At 36.5% G+C, this 25346-nt stretch overlaps 1 protein-coding gene and 1 pseudogene across 1 annotated transcript in view; one reads left to right on the top strand and one right to left on the bottom strand.

Moving 5' to 3' along the window:
- PAWR (pro-apoptotic WT1 regulator) overlaps positions 1-25346 on the top strand; it is a 113432-nt gene that overhangs the window by 31045 nt on the left and 57041 nt on the right. The window lies entirely within an intron of this gene.
- LOC112394356 (protein Hikeshi pseudogene) lies at positions 11087-13545 on the bottom strand (annotated as a pseudogene).

Here is a 25346-nt window from a genome sequence, read left to right on the forward strand (position 1 = left end):
AGAAAAAAAATCTTTTTTTTTTTTTTTTTTTTTTTTTTTTTCTTTTATTGTTTTAATCTTTTTTTCTCATACATATTGGGGGTATTATCAAACCTCTTCACAGTTGAAGCCCATAATGTAAGTATTGATTCTTCGAAAAATATTTGGTTAACTGTCCCTCCTTCCTGGAAATTGAAGAAGAGTTTTCTAGTTGTTAATGAAGAATGCAGTGACTGAATGTTCACTACGAAGTTAAAAAATTTTTTGGTTTACTTAAGGTAGTGATAGATGCATATTTACTATGTTTATACAATTATCAGTATGTGTTTTGTTCTCATTCTTTTTTTTTAAAGTATAAACTTTGGAGCTTTATGAAAAAAATGCTTACTTTGACCTTGAAATAGTTTGGTATTGCACTTAGGACTTTAAAAAAAATTATTTATTTTATTTATTTTTGGCTGCGTTGGGTCTTTGTTGCTGTGCATGGGGTTTCTCTAGTTGTGGCGAACGGGGCGGTGGCTTCTCTTGTTGCAGAGCACGGGCTCTAGGTGCGTGGGCTCTGGAGTGCAGGCTTAGTAGTTGTGGTGCATGGGCTTAGTTGCTCCGCGGCATGTGGGATCTTCCCAGCCCAGGGCTCGAACCCATGTCCCCTGCGTTGGCAGGTGGATTCTTAACCACTGTGCCACCAGGGAAGCCCAGGACTTTCTTTTTACTATTACATTCAAAAGCATTGACTTTCTGAAAAACAATATATGACCCAAAACAAGCTAATTCATGGGTTTAAAAACATAAATAAAATATACTTTCAGGGTGTGTTCCAGTAAATATAGATTTAGTGTAAAAACTTGCTATTATAGTTTAGGATAATTGATGATATAAAAGCACGACATGACCGTAAAGGGCCAAGATTTAGAGAAGACTCTTAAGGCAGTAAAGAAACCTTCTTTTTGAGTTTTTAATTTAAAATTATATAATTAAACATTTTTATATTTATTTATTTTTGGCTGCGTTGGGTCTTCATTGCAGTGCGCGGGCTTCTTGTTGTGGAGCGTGGGCTCTAGGCACGTGGGCATCAGTAGTTGTGGCTCTCGGGCTCCAGAGCTCAGGCTCAGTAGTTGTGGTGCACAGGCTTAGTTGTTTCGTGGCGTGTGGGATCTTCCCGGACCAGGGATCAAACCCATGTTCCCTGCTTTGGCAGATGGATTCTTAACCACTGCACCACCAGGGAAGTCCTGAAATTATATAATCTTTTTCTTATCGGGGGAGGGTTTTGCAGAGGTGTAGTGAAAGAGTAGGATCATTCTGGTCTTCCTTTTATAAAATCTCTATATCCTTTTGAGTAATGAAAAGTCACTTCAAAAAAAATTGGGGACTAGTTAACAGCCCCAAACCTTTGAAGTGGTAGCCTCTAGTGACTACTTTAATGACTGTTGTTCGCTTTGTACAACTTTTATGAAAATAATCATTTATGTATAATAGGTAAATAGTCCTACTAAATTTCTTACCAGGTCTAGTTATTTTTAATAGGCAATTTTTTGTTTAGAATGTAAAATAAACTACCTTATTGTAAGCTGCTATTGACCGAATGTTTATGTCCCCCCTCAAATTTTTATGTTGAAACCTAATCCCCAGTGTTTTGGTATTTGGAGGAGGGGTCTTTGGGAGGTGATTAGGTCATGAGGTCAGAGCCCTCATGAATGGGGTTAGGGCCCCTATAAAAGAGGTCCAAGTGAGTTACCTTGCTCCTTCCACCATGAAAGAAAAGCAGAGAACTCCATCTTTGAACCAGGAAGTGGCTCTCACCAGAATACCCAATCTGCCAGTGCCTTGATCTTGGACTTCTAGCCTCCAGAACGATGAGAAATAAATTTCTGTTGTTTGTAAGCTACCCAGTCTATGGTATTTTGTTTATAGCAGCCTGAAGAGACTAAGACATGAGCTATTAACTCCCTTTGACAATTTCATATTTACCAAGACTTAGTACTTTTTCTGGAATGTATATTTTGCATGTGCTTTGTAGTTGGATTTATTTTTATTTATCTTTATTTATTACATTACAAACACATAGCCTAGTTAATTGCTACATATAGTATAACTTTAAATGTATTTCGTTTGTTGGTTGCTGTGTCAAAAGTTCACACTAGCCTATTTAAAACAAATTTATAAAACTTTATTTGCCAGAGAATTACTAAGGGAGATTTAGTAAGTCTAGGATAGGACCCATGAGTCTGCATTTTAAAGATTTCACCAGATAATTTTGATGAATGTGGACCATCAACAATACCTTTGAGAAATATTGATTTACAGAATTTATTAATAGCTTCATGTTAGCTAAAACAGATTACTCAATTTAAATCTGTGGTTTATTTTTTCTTGGCTTTCATTTTAGAAGTCCTACTTTTTTGAAGATTTCGTAGAGTTATTAAACATTTGGTATTTTGCCTGTAAAGGTAGAGTAAGGAAGCATTGAGAAAATGCTATTTAAAAAATGCTAAGCCCTAATCATAAGGAAATAATGAAAATGATACTGTGTTGTCATTGTAAATAAAAATAGCTACCACTGGGCTTCCCTGGTGGCGCAGTGGTTGAGAGTCCGCCTGCCGATGCAGGGGACTCGGGTTCTTGCCCCAGTCCGGGAAGGTCCCATATGCCGCGGAGCGGCTGGGCCCGTGAGCCATGGCCGCTGAGCCTGCGCGTCCGGAGCCTGTGCTCCGCAACGGGAGAGGCCACAACGGTGAGAGGCCCGCGTACCGCAAAAAAAAAAAAAAAAAAAAGCTACCACTTATTTGAGGACTTTTACTTGACAGATATTTTAGATAAACACATTTAATTTATTTAATCCTGAATTTAGAGATAGGCGAGTCAATCTCCATTTTATTCATGAGAACTCTGCACCTGCTCAATTTTACACAAGTAATAACTGATGGTACCGAGATTAAAATCTAGGTGTATCTCACCCCTGAATCCATCCTTCTTAACCATTAACATCATTATTAATTAACAATATTCAATAATACTTATTAAGAATTAATATGAAGAATAAATGTTAGGAATTAATAATTCTTAAAGATCAACATTACATTAACAATAATTTGTATAATGGGAAAATGATGAGTGGATAGTTATTTCATAATGTGAGGCTTGCTGTCTTGGAGCACTGATCACTTACTCTGTATTTACCATGTATTTCACATGGGGTATGGAAATCTGCTGAGATTCTTCTTGGTGCCCTGCCCATTATTCCTGTCGCTCTCATGATTTTAAGTGTTGATTCACACATTTTAGAATTTATCTTCTGTCCTCTAGGAATAGACTTGATGGGAATGGGTGCCATTTTATGACTTGAAGTTTGCAGATGCATAAATGGGCTTAATGTGATTTGGTGTAAGCCTTTGTGGATTTCTTACTCTGGAATCTGTTAAGAGCTGGGTTCTTGCTTTGGTCTTTATGTGTGAATGATGCTTTTGCTTTGCAAGAAAGGATAAAGGGAAAGAAGCTGAACTGAATTCTAGTTCGCTTTGACAAAGTGGTAGGTCCATTAGTGAATGGGCCAGAATGAGGATGTGAATGGAAATAAGAGTTTAGTAATCCCAGGCTATCTAGATTTACCCATGTGGAGACACAGAAGAAAGGACTAGATGCATTAGAAAGATACAGGGTAAAGACTAAAATATTTTTTACTTCTACAGCTTTTACCTAACTTCTCTCATCTTTGATTTCTTTATTTGTTAGAATACATCTTAACGTAGTTGTTCTAATATCACAGCCTATTTACAGGACTATTGTGAGATTCAAATGAGAGGTTATCTATAAAAACTGTTTTGTGGAATGTGAAGTATTATCCCTACAAATGTTTTTTTATCACTCTCTCCTGTCTCAGATATCTGGATTTTTTAAAGCTCTACTGTACATATTGACTGAGATTTTTCTATATTTCAGGTAACATTTACTGCATTTCAGCTTCTTTTGAGAAGGCTGTTTTTTAGTTTGAGAATCTTTTCTAGCATTTTTTTCAAGTGGCAACATTTGGGTTTTCATTTGAGATCTTTTTATTTGTTTTTACTTTTTATTGCTTTCCCATTTTACTTTCTGAATATGATTAAGCAGGCTATAACCCTCCTACATTATAATTCCCTGAATCCTGTCGCCTCTGAGCCCTGCTTAAGGTGGTGTGGCCCTGTTTGATCATATTATTTTTGTTTACTGATGACACATGGCTTTTCACAGGTTCTTAGTGAAAAAAATGTTTATGGAGATAAAGGGAACATGATGAAGGGAGGGGCCTTTGGTTTAATGTAACATAATGATGCAAAGGCAGCATCAAACTTCACAAATTTCCTAGTTCTAATAGGGCTTTAAATTCAAGTGTTACTAATATAAGAATTTTTTTAGAAAGTAAATAAGGAAACTATCTTCTTATAACTAAAAGTGAAATATTACCTTAAATGTAATATATTAATTTTTAAAAGTTATATGCCCATGATAAAATTTCAAATGGTACAGGCAGCCACTGTTATTTTTTTGTGTACCTTCCAGAGATATTCTCTACTTTTGCCAACAAATATGTATGGATATCCCCAGAGATTCTTTCTTTCAAGGCTGGTGATGAACACTGTCATGAATTTGAAATCTTTTGTTAGTAACTTTCTTGTTAGAAATATTATGGCTAAGAGTTTGAAATACAACAAGTTCTTAAGGACAGATTTTTTTCCTTAGCTGTGAGTATATAGTTACTATTTATATTCTCCAGTTTGTATGATTTCATCTTTTTTCAAAGTTCAATAAAATGCTTTTTGACAATCTTACTAGACTGTGTCTGGATTTTAGGGAAGAGGTCTGGCCTAGAGATAACAATTTGGAGCTAGTCAGTCTGTGGCAGTGGTTCTCAAGTTTTAGTGCACATCATCACTTGGAGGACTTGTTATACACACGCTACTGATGTCCACCCAGTGTCCAATTCAGTAGGTCTGGGTTGGTGTCCAAGAATTGCACTTCTTACTTGTTCTCAAGTGATACTGATGCTACTCTGATTCCACACTTTGAGAACCAGAGATCTGTGCTGTTCAAACCATATGAGAGTAGATAGATTGAGTTAGCTTGGGTGTGAAAGAGCAGACAGAATTCTGAGGGCTGGGTACCTTTAATTAATGGAGGCAAGGGGTGGGGTGAGGTAGGGTGAGGTCCTGCCAGGAGAAGGAGAAAAGTTCAGGTAGTTAAATAAATTTGGAAGATCTTTTATGTTGCGTCACTCTCTTGAAAGTTTCAGAATACACACAAACATGGTAAAGGACTTAAATTCCTGAGGAGAGAATTACAGGTTTTTTTTTCCTTTTATTTTTATTAGGGCTTTCCAGTGGTTGGTTGGTAGGGGGCAAACATTTCCAACATGTTTTAAAACAGTGCTTTATGGGTTTTCATTTAGTGCTGACAAAGGATGGACACAAAGCAATAAGATGTCTTAACAGAGGTCGATCAGCAAATCAGCAACAACTTCAGGACTGGGACACTTATCTTGATTTACAATCTGTTTAGTCTACTCCATTCTCTTGATCACTTTTTTTTTTCCATTTTATTTTATTATTTAAAAAATTTTTTATTGGAGTACAGTTGCTTTACAATGTTGTGTTAGTTTCTACTGTACAGCAAAGTGAATCAGCTATATGTATACGTATATCCCCTCTTTTGGATTTCCTTCCCATTTAGGTTACCACAGAGCATTGAGTAGAGTTCCCTGTGCTATACAGTAGGTTCTCATTAGTTATCTATTGATACATAATATCAGTAGTGTATATATGTCAATCCCAGTCTTCCAATTCATCCCGCCCCCCCTCTCTTTCCCCCTTGGTATCCATACGTTTGTTCTCTATGTCTGTGTCTGTATTTCTGCTTTGTAAATAAGATCGTCTATACCAGTTTTTTCAGATTCCACATATATGCGTTAATATATATTTGTTTTTCTCTTTCTGACTTCACTCTGTATGACAATCTCTGGGTCCATCCATGTCTCTACAGATGACCCAATTTCGTTCCTTTTTATGGCTGAGTAATATTTCATTGTATATATGTACCACATCTTCTTTATCCATTCCTCTGTTGGTGGACATTTAGGTTGTTTCCTGGCTATTGTAAATAGCATTGCAGTGAACACTGGGGTGCATGTGTCTTTCTGAATTATGGTTTTCTACATGTTTTAAAGAACAGTTCTGTATATCTGCCTTGGGGGCAGAAGGAAAGGGTTGCAGTAGAGACAGTTTACCATTTCCCGGCTGGCGGGGGTGGGGTGCGGGGTGAGGTGGGTGTGGCATGGAAGCTGGGGAGGTATCAGCAGTTACCAAAAGGAAAGTCATCCAGGTTTATTACAGAGAGGATGTGGTACCAGCAAAAAGGCCCTAGAGGAGTTTCCTAATTCTGAAGTCAGTTTGCCTGTGTTTGAATTCCAGCCACGTTTGAGAATCACTGACTGATCCTATTTGTATTTTTTTTTAAGATTTATTTATTATTTATTTAATTATTTAATTAATTTTTGGCTGCACTGCGTCTTAGTTGCTATGCGCAGGCTTCTCTCTAGTTGTGGTGCACAGGCTCCAGGGCGCGTGGGCTGTGTAGTTTGCGGCACTTGGTCTCTCTAGTTGAGGCGCGTGAGCTCAGTGGTTGTGGCGTGCAGGCTTAGTTGCCCCGTGGCATGTGGGGTCCTAGTTCCTTGACCAGCGATTGAACCAGCGTCGCCTGCATTGCAAGGCAGATTCTTTACCACTGGACCACCAGGGAAGTCCCTTGTATTTTTTTATAGATTAATGTTACACACAGTAGGTACTCAATTAATAAATTTTAACTTTCACCAAATGGTCTTTTTTGGTTTCTGGTTTGTTGATATAGCATAGAATGTTTTCAGTTTTGCTAGTGCAGAGATTTATACTTTTTGTACTTATTATGTTGAATTACTCATACCTTTTTTCATTAAATTTCACAGTTGTATTCTGATATATAGTAAAAGGAGAGGAAATAAATAAAGTTTTTCTCTTTTAGTTGCTTTAGCAGATTAGGTAGGCATGAATGTCAGGAATTTGTAGCCTTCAGGCCAGGGAAATTCTTTTTTTTGTCACCATATATGGTTTCCCTATCCAGTACAGAGTCACTACCACAGGTGGCTGTTGAGCTCCTGAAATGTGACTAGCCTGAGTTGAGATGTGCTGTGAGTATAAAATACATACATACTGGATTTTGAAGACTTTGTTTGAAAAAATGTAAATATTAAATCATTAAAATATTAAACATTCATATATAATGTTTTACATGAATTACATATTGAAATGATACTTTTTTGAGTTATTGGATTAAATAAAATATATTTTAAAAATTAATTTTACCTGTTTCTTTTTCCTTTTTTAAATGTGGCTACTAGAACATTTAAAATTACATGTGGCTTACATTTTATTTCTATTGGACAGCATGGATATGGGGGAAGAAAATTAAAATAGGAACATCCAACTTTTAATACTCTGGCATTTGTCAGTGGATGAAAGGGAAGGGAAGAGATGAACTAGATAGTGAATCATATAATGTTATGAAAAGATTAACACACATCTGTTATCTTTAAATTGCTTGGCAATATCAATTTGCATATATATTCTAAAGATATGGTGGTAGAGAATCTTCTATAAATGTTAATTATAAAAATGACTTTGGAGAGAGAAAACTATTTGTTACATGTGCCCTTTCCTCAAGGAGGTGGGCCATAGTTTTTAAAAAACAAAGCAGACATTAATACTAATTTATATAGATAGGGCTTAACAGTTTGAAGAAAATGAACATGTATTATCTGATTTGATCATATTGACCTCATTTTTGGTAATTGTACAAACAGATTTAATGTTATGCTACTAATAGGTTTACATTACAAACTGGTGTACTCAGACTGCCATCAAATGACTCGGGTAGGAGAGGACATGGTTTATATCCCAAGGGGCTCGAGTTGTACTAGTATGGTTGCCCAGTTCTTTGACGTCTTCTGTACTGTTCTGTACTATTTAACTTTTCCCCCAATCTTTGAATACATTTAGTACTTTAGGAATAGGTCATATATTAACTATGCCTCTGCATATGAGGGTGTGTATTTCCAGGAAGGGTATATGTACCCTAAAATGAGAAACACAGCTTCAAAGAAAGTGGAACTACATCAGATCAAGTATTTCTTGAAGGCCTCTTTTATGAGTTCTGGATATAATATAGGAGAAGATGATGCCTCTGCTTTCTTTTCTCTTTTACACTACCTTTCTAACTATTCTTAATTGGAGGTTAATTCTGTTAAACAGTGTCTCTGCCCACCCCCACCACATTTACAAAATCTTTTCCTGTAAACGAGAAGACTGAAAACTATAAGGTTTATAAATCGCAACTTTTAAAAACAAAATTTTAGTTAACAGTACTTTGAGTATAGATAAAATAACCAAATACACAAAGTACTTAAATAGTTATAGTAATTACAGATCCCAGGACTTAATCTCTTTTTTTTTTTTTTACTTACTTAATCTCTTTTAGCTTCAATTTCCTTACTTGTAAAATGGGACTAGTATTCATCTTGGTGTTGATATATGGATTAGTAGTAATAATGGTGATGATGATAATGACAATAGAAGCTAGGTTTTATTGCTAGACACTCTTCCAAGCCCTTATGTGGTTGGTATTATTATTATTACTCCTGTTTAATAAAAGAAGAAATTGGCTTTATTTGGAATTCAGATCCATGCACTACTGTGTTCACTGAGTTTACACATTAATGCCCTTGACCACCATGTTATTTAGCACACGGGGAACTCATTAAATGGTAGGTTAAAAATAAGCACAAAACAAGACAGCTATAACAAAAAAACTGACGGAATGGAAAAAATAACAGTTAAGCAAGAGGCTCAAAGGCCAAAATATTTGCCCAAGGCCATTCTACTCGGAGGTGAGGTGGGAAAAACTGAGATTTGAGCCTAGGTCCATCTGACTCTAAAGGCAAATGATTTCATCACTTACAGCCTAGTTTACTTATCTCTGAAATGTAGAGAATATTATCTGGAGTGGTTGAGTAAATGTAACTGCCTAGTGTTAGTGTCTGACTCATAGATACTTAATGAATTTTAGTGATGATGATTAAGATTATAGATATCTAATGGTGGTATATCCATAACATATTCTCTTCTCCACTTGAATTTATCACTCTTGCTGTTTAAAAATACCATCTTTTTAATGATATAAAATACTCATTGATTTTTCTTCTTTTACTTCTAACTTTTTTGCTTTTTCTGCCCTTGTCAAATTTCTTTGGCTTATGACCTCCCTATGAAATTAGATTGATGGCCAGTTACTGCCGTTCTCATTAAGACTTGGGCAGTTCTTGTAGCAAATACTTGGACATTTATACTGTGCTTTTGTTTTCTGTGTCTTCATACTTTTCTCTTTCAATCTCCCTCCCCGCCGCCATTCACTACATTCCGTGTTTTTCACAATGGTCTTTATTCAGTGAGCAGTATTTGGAGACTATGATGTATTTGGCGTTGTGCTAGGTGATAGGAATACAGTGATGACAGTGATGGGTTTAACAGAGTCTTTCCCCCACTCCAGATGATAGGTATTAATTAAATAAGTGAACATGAGTGGGTTGAGTCTTACCAAAGGGTAAGTATAGGGCAGTGCTTCTTAAAGTGTGGTTTTTGGGTCTAGCTTTATCATCACCTGGGACCTTGTGAGAGATGCAGATTCTTGGGCTTCATCCCAGACCTGCTGTTGTAGCAAGCGCTCCAGGTAATGCTGCTGCGTTGTAGCCTAAGTATGAAGGTTATTCCCATGAAGCGTTTTTTAAGTTCTGTTTTCTCTCATTCTTCTCCTCTTTTTTCCTTTTTTCAATGCCTGCTCCCAGCACTTCTGCTGCTTCTTTTTATGTCTGTCATCTTGAATTGTCCTGTGGTACTTAATAACGACTTTCATTCCCTGTTCCTAACATGGTCAGTTGATCAGGAAAGGACCAGATTCCTGTCAATGCCACACTGAAGTTTACCCTAGGAAAAAGCATTTTATCTTTGCTGTTTCCTGTTTCCTTCATTTCATTTCCTCTGGCTACTCCTGACTAGGATAAATTGATCAGAGGCTGCTCACCACAGCTGATTGCAGAACTCCAGGTACTTGCATTTATAACCCAGTATGTCTGTGGTGGATTTGCTTTTAATGTCTAGCTGTGTCTCCCAAACTGTTATGGGCCTGGCACTAAACGTAATGAGCTATTGTCTTCAGGTTTGTTTTTTTTAAACTATATTTGTTGCAGCCGTGTCTAATAAAATAGTTGGTTAAGAAGAGTGAATCTTTTCTTTCTATGCCCACCCCCGAACCCCTGCCTTTACTCTCTCTTCTTTTGCACAATTTGTAAAACTGCTTGTGGGGAGTAATGTAGTCTTTTAAACCCAAATATTTTCTTTTGTTAAATATCAGAAAAGAAAAAAAAAAAAAGGAAACAGCATGGGCCGCAGACAAAATCCTTTCTAAATATCACAGAAAATAATTCTTTAGAACTTCTAATGTTCTGTCTTTCATTGGTAAGTTTTTTTTAATGAATGTCTGGTCTCAAGCTACTATAGGTTATTTTCTTCCTCTTAAATTATATGTTATATAAGAATGTAATTGATGTTCTGAATGATTACAGATAGAAATGTGCATAGTTGTAAAATGGGATTTACTGTGAAAAAATTTTTTTAACTAAAGACGGATTTCCTCTATAATTCTTTCGTTTTTCTTTTTTTTTAAAGGCGAATTTAAAAAATTTTATTTAGTTTTTGGTTGTGTTGGGTCTTTGTTGCTGCACACGGGCTTTCTCTAGTTGCAGCATGCAGGGGCTACTCTTTGTTGCGGTGCACGGGCTTCTCATTGTGGCTTCTCTTGTGGAGCACGGGCTCTAGGTGCATGGGCTGCAGTAGTTGTGGCACGCGGGCTCAGTAGTTCAGTGTTTTTAATTTTTTATAAAGATTTTAATTAAGCTTCATAGTCATAAGCAGTTTTTAAACTTAGGCTTCGTGATCCTTTTGACTTCGTGCTTTCAAATAGAATGATTATCTTCAAAACATGACAAATTTCAGAATCCATTAAAAATTATTTTATTCAAATTATGTTTTCCAAAAGAGAGGGTTCTGTGCTAGTCGTCTTTGAAAGTTTTCGTACCATTTCAGAACCACATTTGCCAGGATGAACATTTCAGATGGACTTGGTGTCATCTGGGCCTGAGAGACAGCAAATGATGAAGCAAAATTGTAGAAGTTGTCTAACATCTTTTGTGTGAACTGAGTGAGTCAACTGAAGACACAGCAGCATTACCTACAGGAGTCTGCTGAGCCAGACTGTCCAATAATTCCACTGAAATTCCAATGTGAGCAACAGATGGATTTCGGACAATATTCATGGCTCCAAAAGGGTGCTGGCTTCCTTCTCCAGATTTAAGACCTGAAATTTTGAAGATGGCACTTGGTTTCCCATTTGTGACAAATCCTAGGAGTTGCCATACTGGCATTCCATTTGAATCAGGATAGGAAAAGTAGATAGGCTCTAGAGCGCAGGCTTGGTAGTTGTGGCACACGGGCTTAGTTGCTCCGTGGCATGTGGGATCTTCCCGGACCAGGGATTGAACCCGTGTCCCCTGCATTGGCAGGCAGATTCTTAACCACTGCGCCACCAGGGAAGTCCCACTGTGAAATTTTTTTAACATTTTAGTCTTATTTAGGGATTGGTTGGTCTGGACAATATTGTGAACTAGTGGGCTTTCTCCAGACATTTATTACTACTGTACAAATGGAAATGAAGCTAGTAAGATGAGGTAGAGAGCAGGGGAAGTGTTTTTAATGACAAGAACAAAGTCCGCCTCTGTTTGTGAATGATACACGTATTTGGCCTTCTACATTGGCCTATTTTATCCAATATCTAAAACGCCCCTGCTGCAAAATATTACAGAGATTTTTAGCTTGAGTTTAGATTTTTAAAAGTATGTTGATAGTCAAGAGATGTAACAGATTGAATTTACTAAATATTCTGAAATGAAACAAAAAAAGTTATAAAATATTCTCTCTCTGTAAAAATTTAAAAGAAGCAATTAAACATAATTACTTTTTGGTATTATTTATTTTGAAGGATGACTAGTTGGGTCTCTTGGAATTTTAGTGTTATATAACATAGATAAATATGCATTTGTTTTGAAGATTGTTCACTTAATTTAATTTACTGAATTAAATCCTTATGTGTGCTGATGATGTGCATCTGTATGTAAACATAAATTTTTATTCTGACATGAGGCAAAAAAAATCTTGTTCTTCTTGGTTGGCTGATAGGAAGAACATAAATAACCCTATTACTCATTAAAAAAGAAAAACTGAAAGAATTTCAAGTATTTAGTTTCCTATTAAATTTAGATGGGAAGATAGGCCTCCAAGTTGGACTTTCACTCATGCTTAATGAGTATATGCATTAATTACTGTTAGCTTGATTCTGATTTGATTTCCTTTAAAGACTCAATTAAGGACAGTTAATTACTATTGTTTATATTGAATGTAGCATATTAGTTAGGAGGGTGCCAGTGCCAGATGAAAAATAATCTATTAGTATCTAGGATTCATGGTTTTTCTTAACTGTCAAGCCTTAAATAATTTTTTTACTATATTTCTTAGTCTTTCTAGTTAAAATAACAAATTATTGGATCAAGGATGACTGTCTTGGTGCTCCTTCTCCTACACCATGTCTACCTCATAATATTCTTCTCTTTTGTACATTGAACATTTTTTAGGCTTTATCTTAATTTGACATAGATTGCTCTTTCCTTTAAAGACTTCTTGAGGGAAAACTCTTTTTCCTTTGCTTCAATTATGCTACACTCTGCAAGTTTTTCCTCTAATTCTTTGAAAACTCCTTCACAATCTCTCTGCTTTATTACTTCTTTAAATGTTGGTATCCTTTATGGCCCTTTCCTAGGCCTTCTTCTCAATCTGTGTATAATTGCTCAGCAACCGCAACCACCCTCATAACTTCAGGTTCTGTGTATATGCTGATAGTTAAAATTTTTTTTTTATTGAGATAGATTGACATATGATAAACTGCATAAATTTGAAATGTGCAATTTGACAAGTTTTGACATGTGTGGTACACCCATGAAACCATCACAACAACCAAGATATTGAATATATCCATCACCCTCAAAAGTTTACCCGTGATCCTTTGTAATTTCTCCCCCATCCAAGGCAACCACTGACCTGCTCTCTGTCACAATAGGTTACTTGGCGTTTTCTAGGATTTTATATAAAGGTAATCATATAGTGCGTACTCCTTAAAATCTGGCTTCATTGAGCACAGTCATTCTTCTTGTATCAGTTTCCCTCTAATCCTTTCAGATGCATTAGCCTTGGGGTGCTTCCTCTGTGCCTCCACTGGTCCATGCTTAGCTTAAATCTAGAGAGGGGGGGCCCTTTCAGATCTCTGGATATTTTTGTGCAGCTTTCTTCTCTTCAGAATTCGGTCCTGCATACTCTAGCTACCTTGGCCTTGCTGGGCTCCCATATCCACTTCCTCAATTCAGGGAGATTGCTGGTCTCTGCCCAGGTTCTTTCTCACTGTGCTGCTGTCTGGAAACTCTCTAGGAAGTAATTGCAGAGTTTTTAGTTTTCTGTCTCTCAGGATTCATTACTGTGTGCTGATAGTTATTGTCTGAAAACCATTATTCCATGCATTTTATGTATTTGTTGTTGTTTCAAGCAGGCAGGTAAATCTGGTCCCTCTTTCTCCAACTTGGCCAGAAGTGGGTGTTACTACTGTTAATTTACGAATATGTATTTCCAGTGCCTATTTTCCTCTTGAGCTTAAGACTTGTGTGCCAGTCTGTCTACTGAACATTTCTGTTTTTTTCTAAAAATTTAGTCTTTTCTGCTAAACCTTATTGCTCTGGTGTTCCCTAACTTGTGAGTAGTATGGCCGTCTGCTTAGTTTTTCCAAGTTATTGATATGAATGTCCTGAATTACATGAGTATCTGGCATATTTCCCTGCCCCACCTCCATGTCACATCTATTCATTCACCACATGTTGTCAACTTTAGTTCCTAGATACCGTTCAGATTCATCTACTTCCCTCATATCCTCATTACTACTATACTATTTCAGGCCACCGTTATCATTCATTTGGCTCACTACAGTAGCTCCTAATTAATTTATCTGCCTCCAGTATATTATTCATCTTGTTACAGCTAGATTTCAAAACACAAATCTATTCATACAATTTTCCTCTTGGAAAAGGAGTTAGGAAGTCCAAACTCTTTAGTTAGTTCAACACTTTCTCCATTATCAGAAGTATATTCAGATTTTGAGTTGCTTTCATTTTCCATTCTCAAGTTTTAAAATGTTTGGAAAGTAGTGATATGCAGTTAGGCATGGGGTTAGTTGGGGATGTCAGCCTGTCAGGTGTGGCACTTTAGACCAGGACACCTCAGACTTAAATCTGTATACAAATCACCTGAGGCTTTTGTAAAATGCAGATTTTTTTGAAGGATCTGGGGTGAGGCCTGAGATTGTGCATTTTAGCAAGATTAAATGCATTAGGAAACTAGTAGAGATGTTAAGGAACTTTAATGAAAACAGACGTGTACTTCCTTTTACTTCCTTGATTTCCCCTCAGAGTATAGTAGCAGTACTTCACAAGCTGAAATGATTCCTTGATTGTTACCGAACGGAAAAGAAAGGGCATTTAAATACTGCAGTCCCCAGTTCCCAGGTGGTAATTCCCCCACCCAAGGGGTGGTAAAGCATCACCAGAACTAGGCTTTTTGAGCAGCTTTCCATCTGCAGACTCTCCCAGAGCCTTCCTTAGTTGGTTGATTTATGGGAAAGAGGAACACTTTCCTTTTGCACAGAGGGACATGAAGGCTGTCTTTTGAGCCATTGTCTTAGAATTATTGCCAAGCTTTGTCTGTTAAATGGGACCATATCCTCTCTTTTTAATATGTTGATTACAGGTACTACCTTATTACTATTACTGTTATTATTTTTGGCCATATTATAACTATTGGATTGGCTAGTCCATGTCTTCCCCCTCTGCACACACCTTCTTTGCTGGTGCTTTAGTGGAATAGTATTTGTAATTAAGATAAAATTTAAATGTAGTCATATTTAACCAAACATTATTTATGCAAATAGTGGGTGCTGCTGTTATGGGTAGACTTTCATCCATTATTTTAATCCCTATTGTTGTGCCAGTAAGAATGTTATTTCCCTGAGTCATAGGACTGGAAGATTCTTCCAGCATTATCACAAGGATGTTTTTGGTTTTCCCCATTTCTATTCTTTAAGGACTGTCAATTTATTTTTGCTGATCTTTTCTTCTTGTTCTCTCAGGTTTATTGCAGCTATTCAACATGTTTGACTACTTAAATTAAGCTTATTTGACAATTTGGCTCTTACAGGAAGAGTGCGTATCATTCACATAGTAGTACCTCTAGTAGTACTTGCGTTTCTGTGATTTACACTAAATATAAGGATCCTTTAGAACAGTTTGAGTTTTTAGGCCTAAACTAAAAGTTGCAGAATTAAATTAAGTGCCTGTTATCTACAATTAAAATAATTTGTCAAACTAACATTTTAAAAAATAAACTAGAATTTGAAATTTAGAAAAAGATAGAGTGATTTTTAAAAAATAAGCACGGTTATATTCAAGTGTAAAGTGTTTAAGGAGATTGAAATTGCATCAATTAAAAAAATTATCCTACTTTCTGGTAGAGAACTCTTGTTCTTCGAAGTAGATCAGTTAAGAGTTTTTAAATGATGCAATTGAAACAGGATTTCCTGCCTTTGGAATATTTAATTTAGTTCCTTTTTTGCTTAAAGCAGAAATGTGATTTCAAATACTGTACTGTGGTGGACAGATAAAGCTAACACAATAATGAGTAGAAAACTACCAAAGGATAATTTTAATTGAAATTCTTTGTTATTTTGTGTCTTTGCTAATAATGGAGGAAATAAATGTGAAAACTCATGATAGAACATTTTAAGTTCCTCAGAAAAGAAACTCTTTGTCAAATCCTAAATCCAATTCTTTGCTTTTAAGCCAGGTTTCCGTCCCTCACAAACTAATTTAAATCCTCCCAGGAATGCACAGTGTCCCTGCCAAAGGTTTTCACATGGTGATTGATGAAAAGATTTGCTGCATTCTTTGTAAATACATTTCAGGAACAGGTTAATATAGAGGTTGGAAAATGAAGTAAGCGCATGATGGTCCATATTTTTGTCTTCTTTTATGATTGAACTCTTTCCAAAGAGCTTTTGAAAAGACATTCCCTACAGAATCACAAATCTGAAACTATTTTATATAAAAGATTTAAAGTGACTCCTATTGAAAGTCTTTCTTTAATCCGCTCAAATATTCACATTCGTCAGGTTGTGGTCTGTATTACAAGGTATATTTAGCCAATGAGTATCTGTATTACTTAATAAATTAAATATTTAAATACCACTAATGCTCTTGAAAGGTTTTCAGGGTCTTAGCTGTTGTGAGCTTAATTGTTTTTATCATTCCTTTCCCTTTTTTTTATTGTGGTAAAATATACATAACATAAAATTTACCATGTTAACTATCTTAAAATGTACAGTTCAGTGCATTAAGTACATTTACATTGTTGTGCAACCACTTTTCATCTTCCCAAACTGAAACTCCATTAAACTGTAACTCCCTATTTCCCCTGCCTCCCTGCCCCCCACTCCTACCAGCCACCATTCTACTTTCTGTCTCTGAATTTGAGTATTTCAGGTACCTCATAGAAGGAGATTCATACTATATTTGTCCTTTTGTTACTGGCTTATTTCATTTAGCATAGTATCTTCAAAGGTTCATCCTTATTGTAGTGTGTGTCAGAAGTTCCTTATTAAGGCTGAATAGTATTCCACTGCTTACGTATACCACTTTTTGTTTATCCATTCATGGGTTGAATGACATTGGGTTGCTTCCTTTTCTTTCCTTTTATAGCATAAATTCAAAATACTGATCTTGGGACTTCTCTGTCAGTCCAGTGGTTAAGACTCCACGCTTCCACTGCAAGGCTCTTGGGTTCGATCCCTGGTCGGGGAACTAAGATCCTGAATGCCCCGAGGTGCGGCCAAAAAAATTTAAAAATAAACTAAAAAAAATACTGATCTTATCAGTCCCTTTTAGTGTTTACAAAAATGGTTTAGAAATCCAGTATAAAAGGGGACTGAGGGACTTAAGCCTTGGGACTGACTATCCCTTCCTCCTTGATTTTTATTATTGTCACTTGAGTCTTTGTTTTGTTAGTCCAGCCTGGATATGAGAATAGCCTGATCCTCTAGCCAGATCTAAGCTGAGATACCACATGAGACAGCTACATTGAGAGACTGAGCTGAGATAAGGAAGACAGATCTGGGAGCCAGGATTCAGGCCTGGAAGGGAAAGCTTTAAATGCAAATTATATATGTGCCGAAATTTCTGTAACCAGTTCTCTTTTGGTTGTAATTTGCTTTTCTTTGAGAATTGTACATGTTTACTTACTTACATACTGAGTGTTTATGTTTTCCGAATTGCCTGTTCATGTTTATGGTGTATATTCTATGCAGTCACTTAGTGTAAAAATTTAAGTGTGAAGAAAGAAAACTACTTTAAATTTCAGAAATGCAATATTTTGCTTTACTTTAAAATTTTATTTCTTATGATTATGCTTTATTCATTTCCTAGGCACCTAAGTTTCTCTGTTCAAGGTCATTTACTCCAGTATCCAAATAGATTTATTGATTGCAGATTCATTACTGTAAAATGTGTTTGTATAGGATTGTTTCTTCCCATGACATACTGGCCTTTTTCACACTGCTGTGCAGTAATACAAGGAAGGATTGCTGTGACATTAAAGTTTGGATTGGGTCTCACAAGCTATCCTTCCCTGAGAGTACTGGTAATGTATTATAACTTGCAAATTGAATGTTTGCATAATCAAAATGGAAAGTATGGAGTATAAAAATAAGCTTTTTGTAGTGCCCAAGCTAGAGAACAACATCTAAGCCTGTTGACTAGTTTAGCTAAATCTTAACTCTGGCTATGGACTCAGTTGGAAACACAGTAAAAAGGAATGGATGTTGATAATGTTTAAAGTATTAGTTCAACCCTTGAGTTTAATGTGAAGGGATAATTGAGATAATATGATCTCCCATTGCTCTATGTAACAAGGAGATTTTTAAAGTTAAATTGGATTGGCTTCCAGTTAGGGAAGAATGCTCATCTAGAGCCAGTGGTATTTACCAACTGCGCCTGTGAAAACATTCCTTTTTACCCTCAGATGCTCACTCAGCCTTCTGTTTTCCAAGTGACATATTATAGCCTTTAGTAGTCAGAAAAATTAAGAGCACATTTTAAAAGCATGAATAGCAGAGTCTCCCTTCAGTTTTACAAAATTACTGCTTTTTATGATAATGTAAATATGGGACGATTTCTGAAAACTTAAGAGAAGTTTTTTAACTGCTAAACATTCTTTGACATTTTAAGGACACAGATCATAGAATTATAAAGCATATGGCAGTTATTTTTGTTGTTGTTTGGTTGGGCTGCTCAGTAACGTCTGACTTCGTTTAACTGAATATTGGAAATGGGACCATTTAAGAAGTTTTGGGCATTTTTTTTGCTATGTCTCTTCTTTGGCTGAACCAGCAATGTAATTAAGTCCTCAGCTAGGGTAAGATGCACATGATGAATCTACTCTATCAAATTGAAGTTTTTTTCCTGGGTACAGTATCTCTGTGGAATACATCTAATTTATTGGCCATTTGTTTAACCACTAGTTTTTAGTCGTTTACTTTGTGGATTTTTATAAGGGTTTCCGAATGTTAGGAATGTGGAAAACTATAGTATTGGGAATTTAATTGTGATACTTAGTTGATTATCAAAGATTTTTCTTCCCTTATGTCACACTTTTTCCCCTTCAGCTACCCCTCTTTCCCCCAACTGGGACCATAAGTAAATTACTTAACTTCTGAGTCTTAGAATTTTAACCTGTAAAAGGGAGTTGTGTAAAGACTTCCTGTTTTGATTGGCTAACTCAGTGCCTAGTACACCGTAGAAGCTCAATAGATGGTAGTTTCTATTAATATAATTTATAATTCTCCTCTACCTTATCTAACTGTTCTTATTCATCTAATCTATTATTCTATTTTTAGAACTTTAAATTACTATTGCTCAAAGAATACTTTTTACCTAATGTTGTATCTTGGGAAAATGTTTCTGAAAAAGCATCTCTTTGGTCAACCTACATTATGTCAATATATATCCAGAAAACATTTGTTTCCTAAAGTATGTCTATTAAAAATATTCCTAGAATCAGAATTGAAGGGATCCTTGGAGTTTGAAGTAATTTTCGTTTACCTGGCCTTAACTTTACCATCCAATTTAGTTATCGTCTCTGCAGTAGTTTGCCTCAAAGTTTAGACATTTACATACTACTGCCATTTCTGCAAAATACCTGTGTTAATATTTTCTTAATATTTTTTAAACTTAGCCTTAGCTAAGCAATACTAATTTTGAAATTATAGGTTCAGTAAACTAGCTATATTGTTTCTAATGTATATTAAAATAACTGCATGACATTTTGTGTACTGTTAAAAATTGTATTGAATTACCTCTTTATTCATTGCCTAAAGCTTCCCTGACAAGACGATCATCTAGCCTCTAAATATCATTCCCATTCTTTCTTGTTTTTCTCCCTTTCTATATAAACTTGAACTTAATAAATCTTTTTTTTAATAGCGAAATACGGCTTTTTGGTGAACAGGAACCATTATAAATAGCTACTATATATAGCTATCTCTTAAGTCTGAAAATATGGGGAATGTTTAGTATCTAAACTTTTTTCATTTTGATGTTTTGAGATGCACTTGGGGAAGAGGACTGGAAATACCACTGTTTTATACATAGACGTTCACTCCTTGTTTCAGTATGATCCTTCCTCACCTCCACCCTTGACTATTACTGGTGTCTCAGAGTCCAGCACTTCTTTGGTTCAGTATTTGTAGAGAGTAAACCTTGTCCATGGGGATAAGATAGTTGCCTGACTGAGGAGGGTAGGGAGTGAGGTGTCCTAACTTCCTCTTTTTTTTTTTTTTTTGTGGTACGCGGGTCTCTTGCTGTTGTGGCCTCTCCCGTTGCGGAGCAAACGCACAGGCTCAGCGGCCATGGCTCACGGGCCCAGCCGCTCTGAGGCATGTGGGATCTTCCCGGACCAGGGCACGAACCCGTGTCCCCTGCATCGGCAGGTGGACTCCCAACCACTGCACCACCAGGGAAGCCCCTAACTTCCTCTTATGTAGACTTTTCACCATTCCTCCTGTTTTTGCCCACTCCTTTCCCTTGCCATTAGGCACTTGTGAACTTTCGGTTCCTAAGCCTCTTCCCCAATTCTTTGGTATAATTTTTTCCCCCTTTTTTTGCTTGACGTGTAGATTTCAGCTTTCTTTGCACTGCAAAATCTGCAATTGTTCATCTACTCTTTTTTTTTTAAGTTAATTAATTTATTTTTGGCTGAGTTCCATCGTCGTTGCCACGCCGGCTTTCTCTAGTTGTGGTGAGCGGGGGCTACTCTTCGTTGTGGTGCGCGGGCTTCTCATTGCAGTGGCCTCTCTTGTTGCGGAGCACGGGCTCTAGGCGCACAGGCCTCAGTAGTTGTGGCATGCGGGCTCAGTAGTTGTGGTGCACGGGCTTAGTTGCTCTGTGGCATGTGGGATCCTCCTGGACCAGGGCTTGAACCCATGTCCCCTGCATTGGCAGGCGGATTCTTAACCACTGCGCCACCAGGCAAGCCCCCATCTACTTTTTATAGACAGAATTTAGCTGTCATCTCTCACTCTTCTGTCTCAAGTTTTGTTGATATGTGCTAATATCTTTTTAACATGTCTTCGTTGTCATTTTAGTGGAAGGGAGCTGAGATTAAATACATTAATTATTTCCCAACTAGAATCTAAGTTCCATGAGGAGAGGGTTTTTTTGTCTTGTTTTTTGCTCTGTCGCTATTTGCTCATACGGTGCTTTGCATGTATATATTTGGAAGAATGATGGATCCATTTGTTTGTATAATAAGTAATATGTTATGAAGTGCTTAATAAGCATAATTTCATTTGAACATTCCTAAATATTGTTATATAAATAAGTGACCCTATTTATGGTTGAGGAGACCATAAACAGGTCAGGAGGTAGAGGGACTTGCTTAAAGTTAACGGTAGCGGAACTTGACTGCTACCCACTTGTTCTTAATTGAGATCCTGCGCTTGGTACTACTGAAAGCTCTTTGAATTGCTATAACTAGATCAACATGGAGCTGACTTCGTGTGCCTTCACATTATACAGAGAAGCACTATTGTTGGCATAACGAGGATATTGATATTTCAGGATATGGCTCTGAAAGTATTTTGGAGAATTTTGTATAATATTAATATTGGTACTGTATATATATATATATATACATATATATATATATATAGTTACCAAGACTCATGAGAATTTGTTGAAGAAGTTTGGCCTTTATCATAAGAATGCTATGTAGCTCTCTTTCCTAAGTATGGAAAAAGGAAGATGAATTTGTGCCAGCCCAAATGAGGACTGAGGAGTATTTTACCCCAGAGACAGCTGAAGAGGGACTAGACTTTAGGTAAGAGCTGGACTTCAGTTAAACAAGAGGGAGGGGTGGAGAATGTTCTTTGAAAAGGTGATGACTTCAGACATTTGTAAATAGAGTTATTAGAGCCTACACAGTAACTTTTATATATGGTCTTTTGAGGATAATGTAGTCACTTAATGTTTCGTTAAGTTTAGTAACAGTCCCAGTGGCATTTCATTTTATACTCTTATCAAAAGGTTCCCAAACTTTCTCAATTCACCACACCCTTAGTGTGCCAGTAATTCCTTCATGATGCCCTTCGATCCAAAGAAATACCAAATAACTCCATTTACTTAGGTCTAAATGACTTAAGTATTTATGTTCTAACAACTTGAATAAATAACACATATGAATTCTTTGACTTTCTTTTTTAAAATAAATTTATTTATTTATTTTTGGCTGTGTTGGGTCTTCGTTGCTGTGCGCGGACTTTCTCTAGTTGTGGTGAGCAGGGACTACTCTTGGTTGTGGTGCGCGGGCTTCTCATTGCAGTGGCTTCTCTTGTTGCGGAGCACGGGCCCTATGCGGACGGGCTTCAGTAGTTGTGGCATGTGGGCTCAGTAGTTGTGGCTCGCAGGCTCAGTAGTTTTGGTGCATGGGTTTAGTTGCTCCGCGGCATGTGGGATCTTCCCGGACCAGGGCTTGAACCCGTGTCCCCTGCATTGGCAGGTGGATTCTTAACCACTGTGCCACCAGGGAAGTCCCTTTGACTTTCTTCTTTGAAGAAATTTTTTTATTTTTGGCTACCCCATGCCACATGTGGAATCTTAGTTTCCTGAGCAGAGGTCGAACACATGCCCCCTCCAGTGGAAGCGCATAGTCCTAACCACTGGACTGCCAGGGAATTCCCCAAGAAATATTTTATTCTTAAGTAGCTACAATTTTTTTCTAATGGGATGTGTACAGTTTATACTATGCAACTTCATAAAACTTGGAATGGAATCAGATGGGAACTTCTACTCTTCATTATGTATTCCACATTTATGTTTTGTTTTGGCCATTTTTTTTTCTTGTTTTGAAAATTTTAAAATTTAGTTGCAGAGACTTAGTCTTGCGAAGATAATGAGTGCGTATAAAGGAATGCAGTAGGATCTGATTCCACAGATATAAAAAATTATTTGTTTCCGTTGGAGGAGCCTCTGAGTTCACTCTACCTTGGTGTACTGTTTGGAAACCATCATCCTTATTTAAGAACTATTAGGGATAGAATGTATAAACTCAAATTTATTTGAAATGTAAGTTTCAATTTGAAATCCTAGTTTCAGTTTAGACTTCACATAAGTTGTATTTTCTTTACCTTAGGTTTCTGGTCGTTAAAGGGAAAATATATTTACAGATAAAAATAACAAAAATACAAAGCTTCCTCTCTTTGCTCACAAAACGTGAATCATTGTTGTAGGTAAAAGTTGTTTTTTTAAACTTTCTGAAGAAGGGCAGTATTGAAATACCAGTTATTTGATAAAGGGAATAAGAAAACAACTAAGGCAAGGAGAAATGGAATTTTTGTTACCTAGTGTCCTATTTAAATCTCTTATGTAAGTGATTTGGTCAATAATAAATGCATTCTGAACACTGAAGGAAGGTATGTAAATGAATACTTTATGCTTGTAATTGTTAGGCATATAATTTGATCTGAATTATGTAATGGGAAAGGCATATTATTATCATTCTTTAAAAGGCTTTGAAAAGTAGGCTACACAAGAGCATTTTTCAGTAAATGAGAATTAAGACAAAATGAACTTATTGTTTACTATAGACATTTTGTTTTCTCTCTCATTATAAAAGTCTTGTTCATTTCTTCTGACATATGAGATCAAGAACTTTGGATCCTTTTAAAATAAACTGAAACTCAATGATATGTGATTTTGGCAATTTAAACATATGTTAAATTTCAATTATAAAGAAAAGAAACCATATACATGTTTGTACTGAAGGAATGTTTTCCTTTCTAAATAATAAGTAACTATTGTTTGTTAATGTTCATTAATTCAGATGTGTCAAATTAAAGTAGTGTTATTACCTTAACATCTGCTTTCATACTCAATGGTCTAAATTTATAGAGAAGCGTGGACACATCAAATAGTAGACCAAAAATGGTCCACCTTTGTTTATGTTATCTGTTATTCAGTCCAGTGCGATTGAAATATTTTTCATATGGTTAAGACCGCAATGAAATATTTAAATATTGCTTTCCTTTTTTGTTCTTTTTTTGCGGTATGCGGGTCTCTCACCGCTGTGGCCTCTCCCGTTGCGGAGCACAGGCTCCGGACGCGCAGGCCCAGCGGTCATGGCTCACGGGCCCAGATGCTCCGCGGCATGTGGGATCCTTCCGGACCGGGGCACGAACCCGCGTCTGCTGCATCGGCAGGTGGACTCTCAACCACTGCGCCACCAGGGAAGCCCCTTGCTTTCCTTTTGATATTCCTTGACAGTTGAAAATAGCAGAATATTTAAGAATATTTCTTTCATATAGATCTAGCTTACTCTATGCTTCCACTTCTCCCTTGTAGATTTGGAGCCACAAGAGAATGTAGATGATAAATACTAAATGAGTTGACTACTCAGTGGATGGTTTCTGAATATCTGGGGTTTAGAGTAGGTATTATATGTAAATGCTGTGTTTTATGAAGGCCTTTTTTTGGGGGGGGATAAAATGTAAAAATTTCTTGTTGAAACTGTAGAATCAGCTGACTTCAAAAGCCAGCTTTTGAACTAGTAGACTTCCTGGCAATTACATAGGCCCATGAGCTCTGAAAGGTCTTTTGAACTGTGTCTGTTTCTGCTTTCAAATAGCATTTAAACGCTCATTCGGGGGGGCTGGACATTGTTCGTAAGATTTGCTTGCTTTCTACTTTTATGAACTGTGACATGAAGCTAAGAATCAGCTGAAGTCTGTGTTAGACCTTAAACTTGCTGTTATCTTTATACGTTTCTTGAATGTTAAGCATTTTGGTTCAAGGGATCTGGAGGGTACAAAACTGAAAGCAGATAAGAGTTTAGAGTACTGTACCCTAAATTGATAATTATCTAACTTACTTTCTTCCTTCTTTCCTTCTACTCTTCCTACCTCTGGTATTTGTTGAGTCGCTACTATATGCTAGGCACTTTGTAAGGTGCCAGTGAGTCAAAGGTAAATAGTGGCTCTAATTCTTAAGTAATATAGAGAATAGTGTGCAAAAATTGCCTGAAAGCAAGATCTTCCTTTGTAATATAAAATGTGAATTGATTCTAATACAAGAATGTAGCAAAAACCAAAAATAAGGACACTTTATGGAGCTTAAACAATTTTCTAAAATCCCATAGAGTAAATTATTTTAGTCTCAAATGAAGAGCTCTTCTGTTTGAGTTGTTGATCCTAATAACTTGTGTTGAGTACTATTACCTCAGTAGTATCTTGCTATAACAGATACGATGTTTTGTATTCCAGGAATGGATCCCACTAAGATCAGCTATTATATGTTGTTAAGGACTGAATTTTGTATCCCCCTCACAAATTCGTACGTTGAAGCTCTAACCCCCAATATGACTGTATTTGGAGATAGGACCTTTAAGGATGTAATTAAGGTTGAATGACATTGTTAGAGTGAGGTGTTAATCCAGTATGTTTGGTGTCCTTCTAAGAAGAGAAAGAGACACCAGGGCTGAAAACACACAGAGAAAAGGCCATGAGAG

The sequence above is a fragment of the Neophocaena asiaeorientalis genome, unplaced genomic scaffold (assembly GCF_003031525.2).
Source record: "Neophocaena asiaeorientalis asiaeorientalis breed wild unplaced genomic scaffold, Neophocaena_asiaeorientalis_V1.1 scaffold134, whole genome shotgun sequence".
Classification (NCBI taxonomy): domain Eukaryota; kingdom Metazoa; phylum Chordata; class Mammalia; order Artiodactyla; family Phocoenidae; genus Neophocaena; species Neophocaena asiaeorientalis.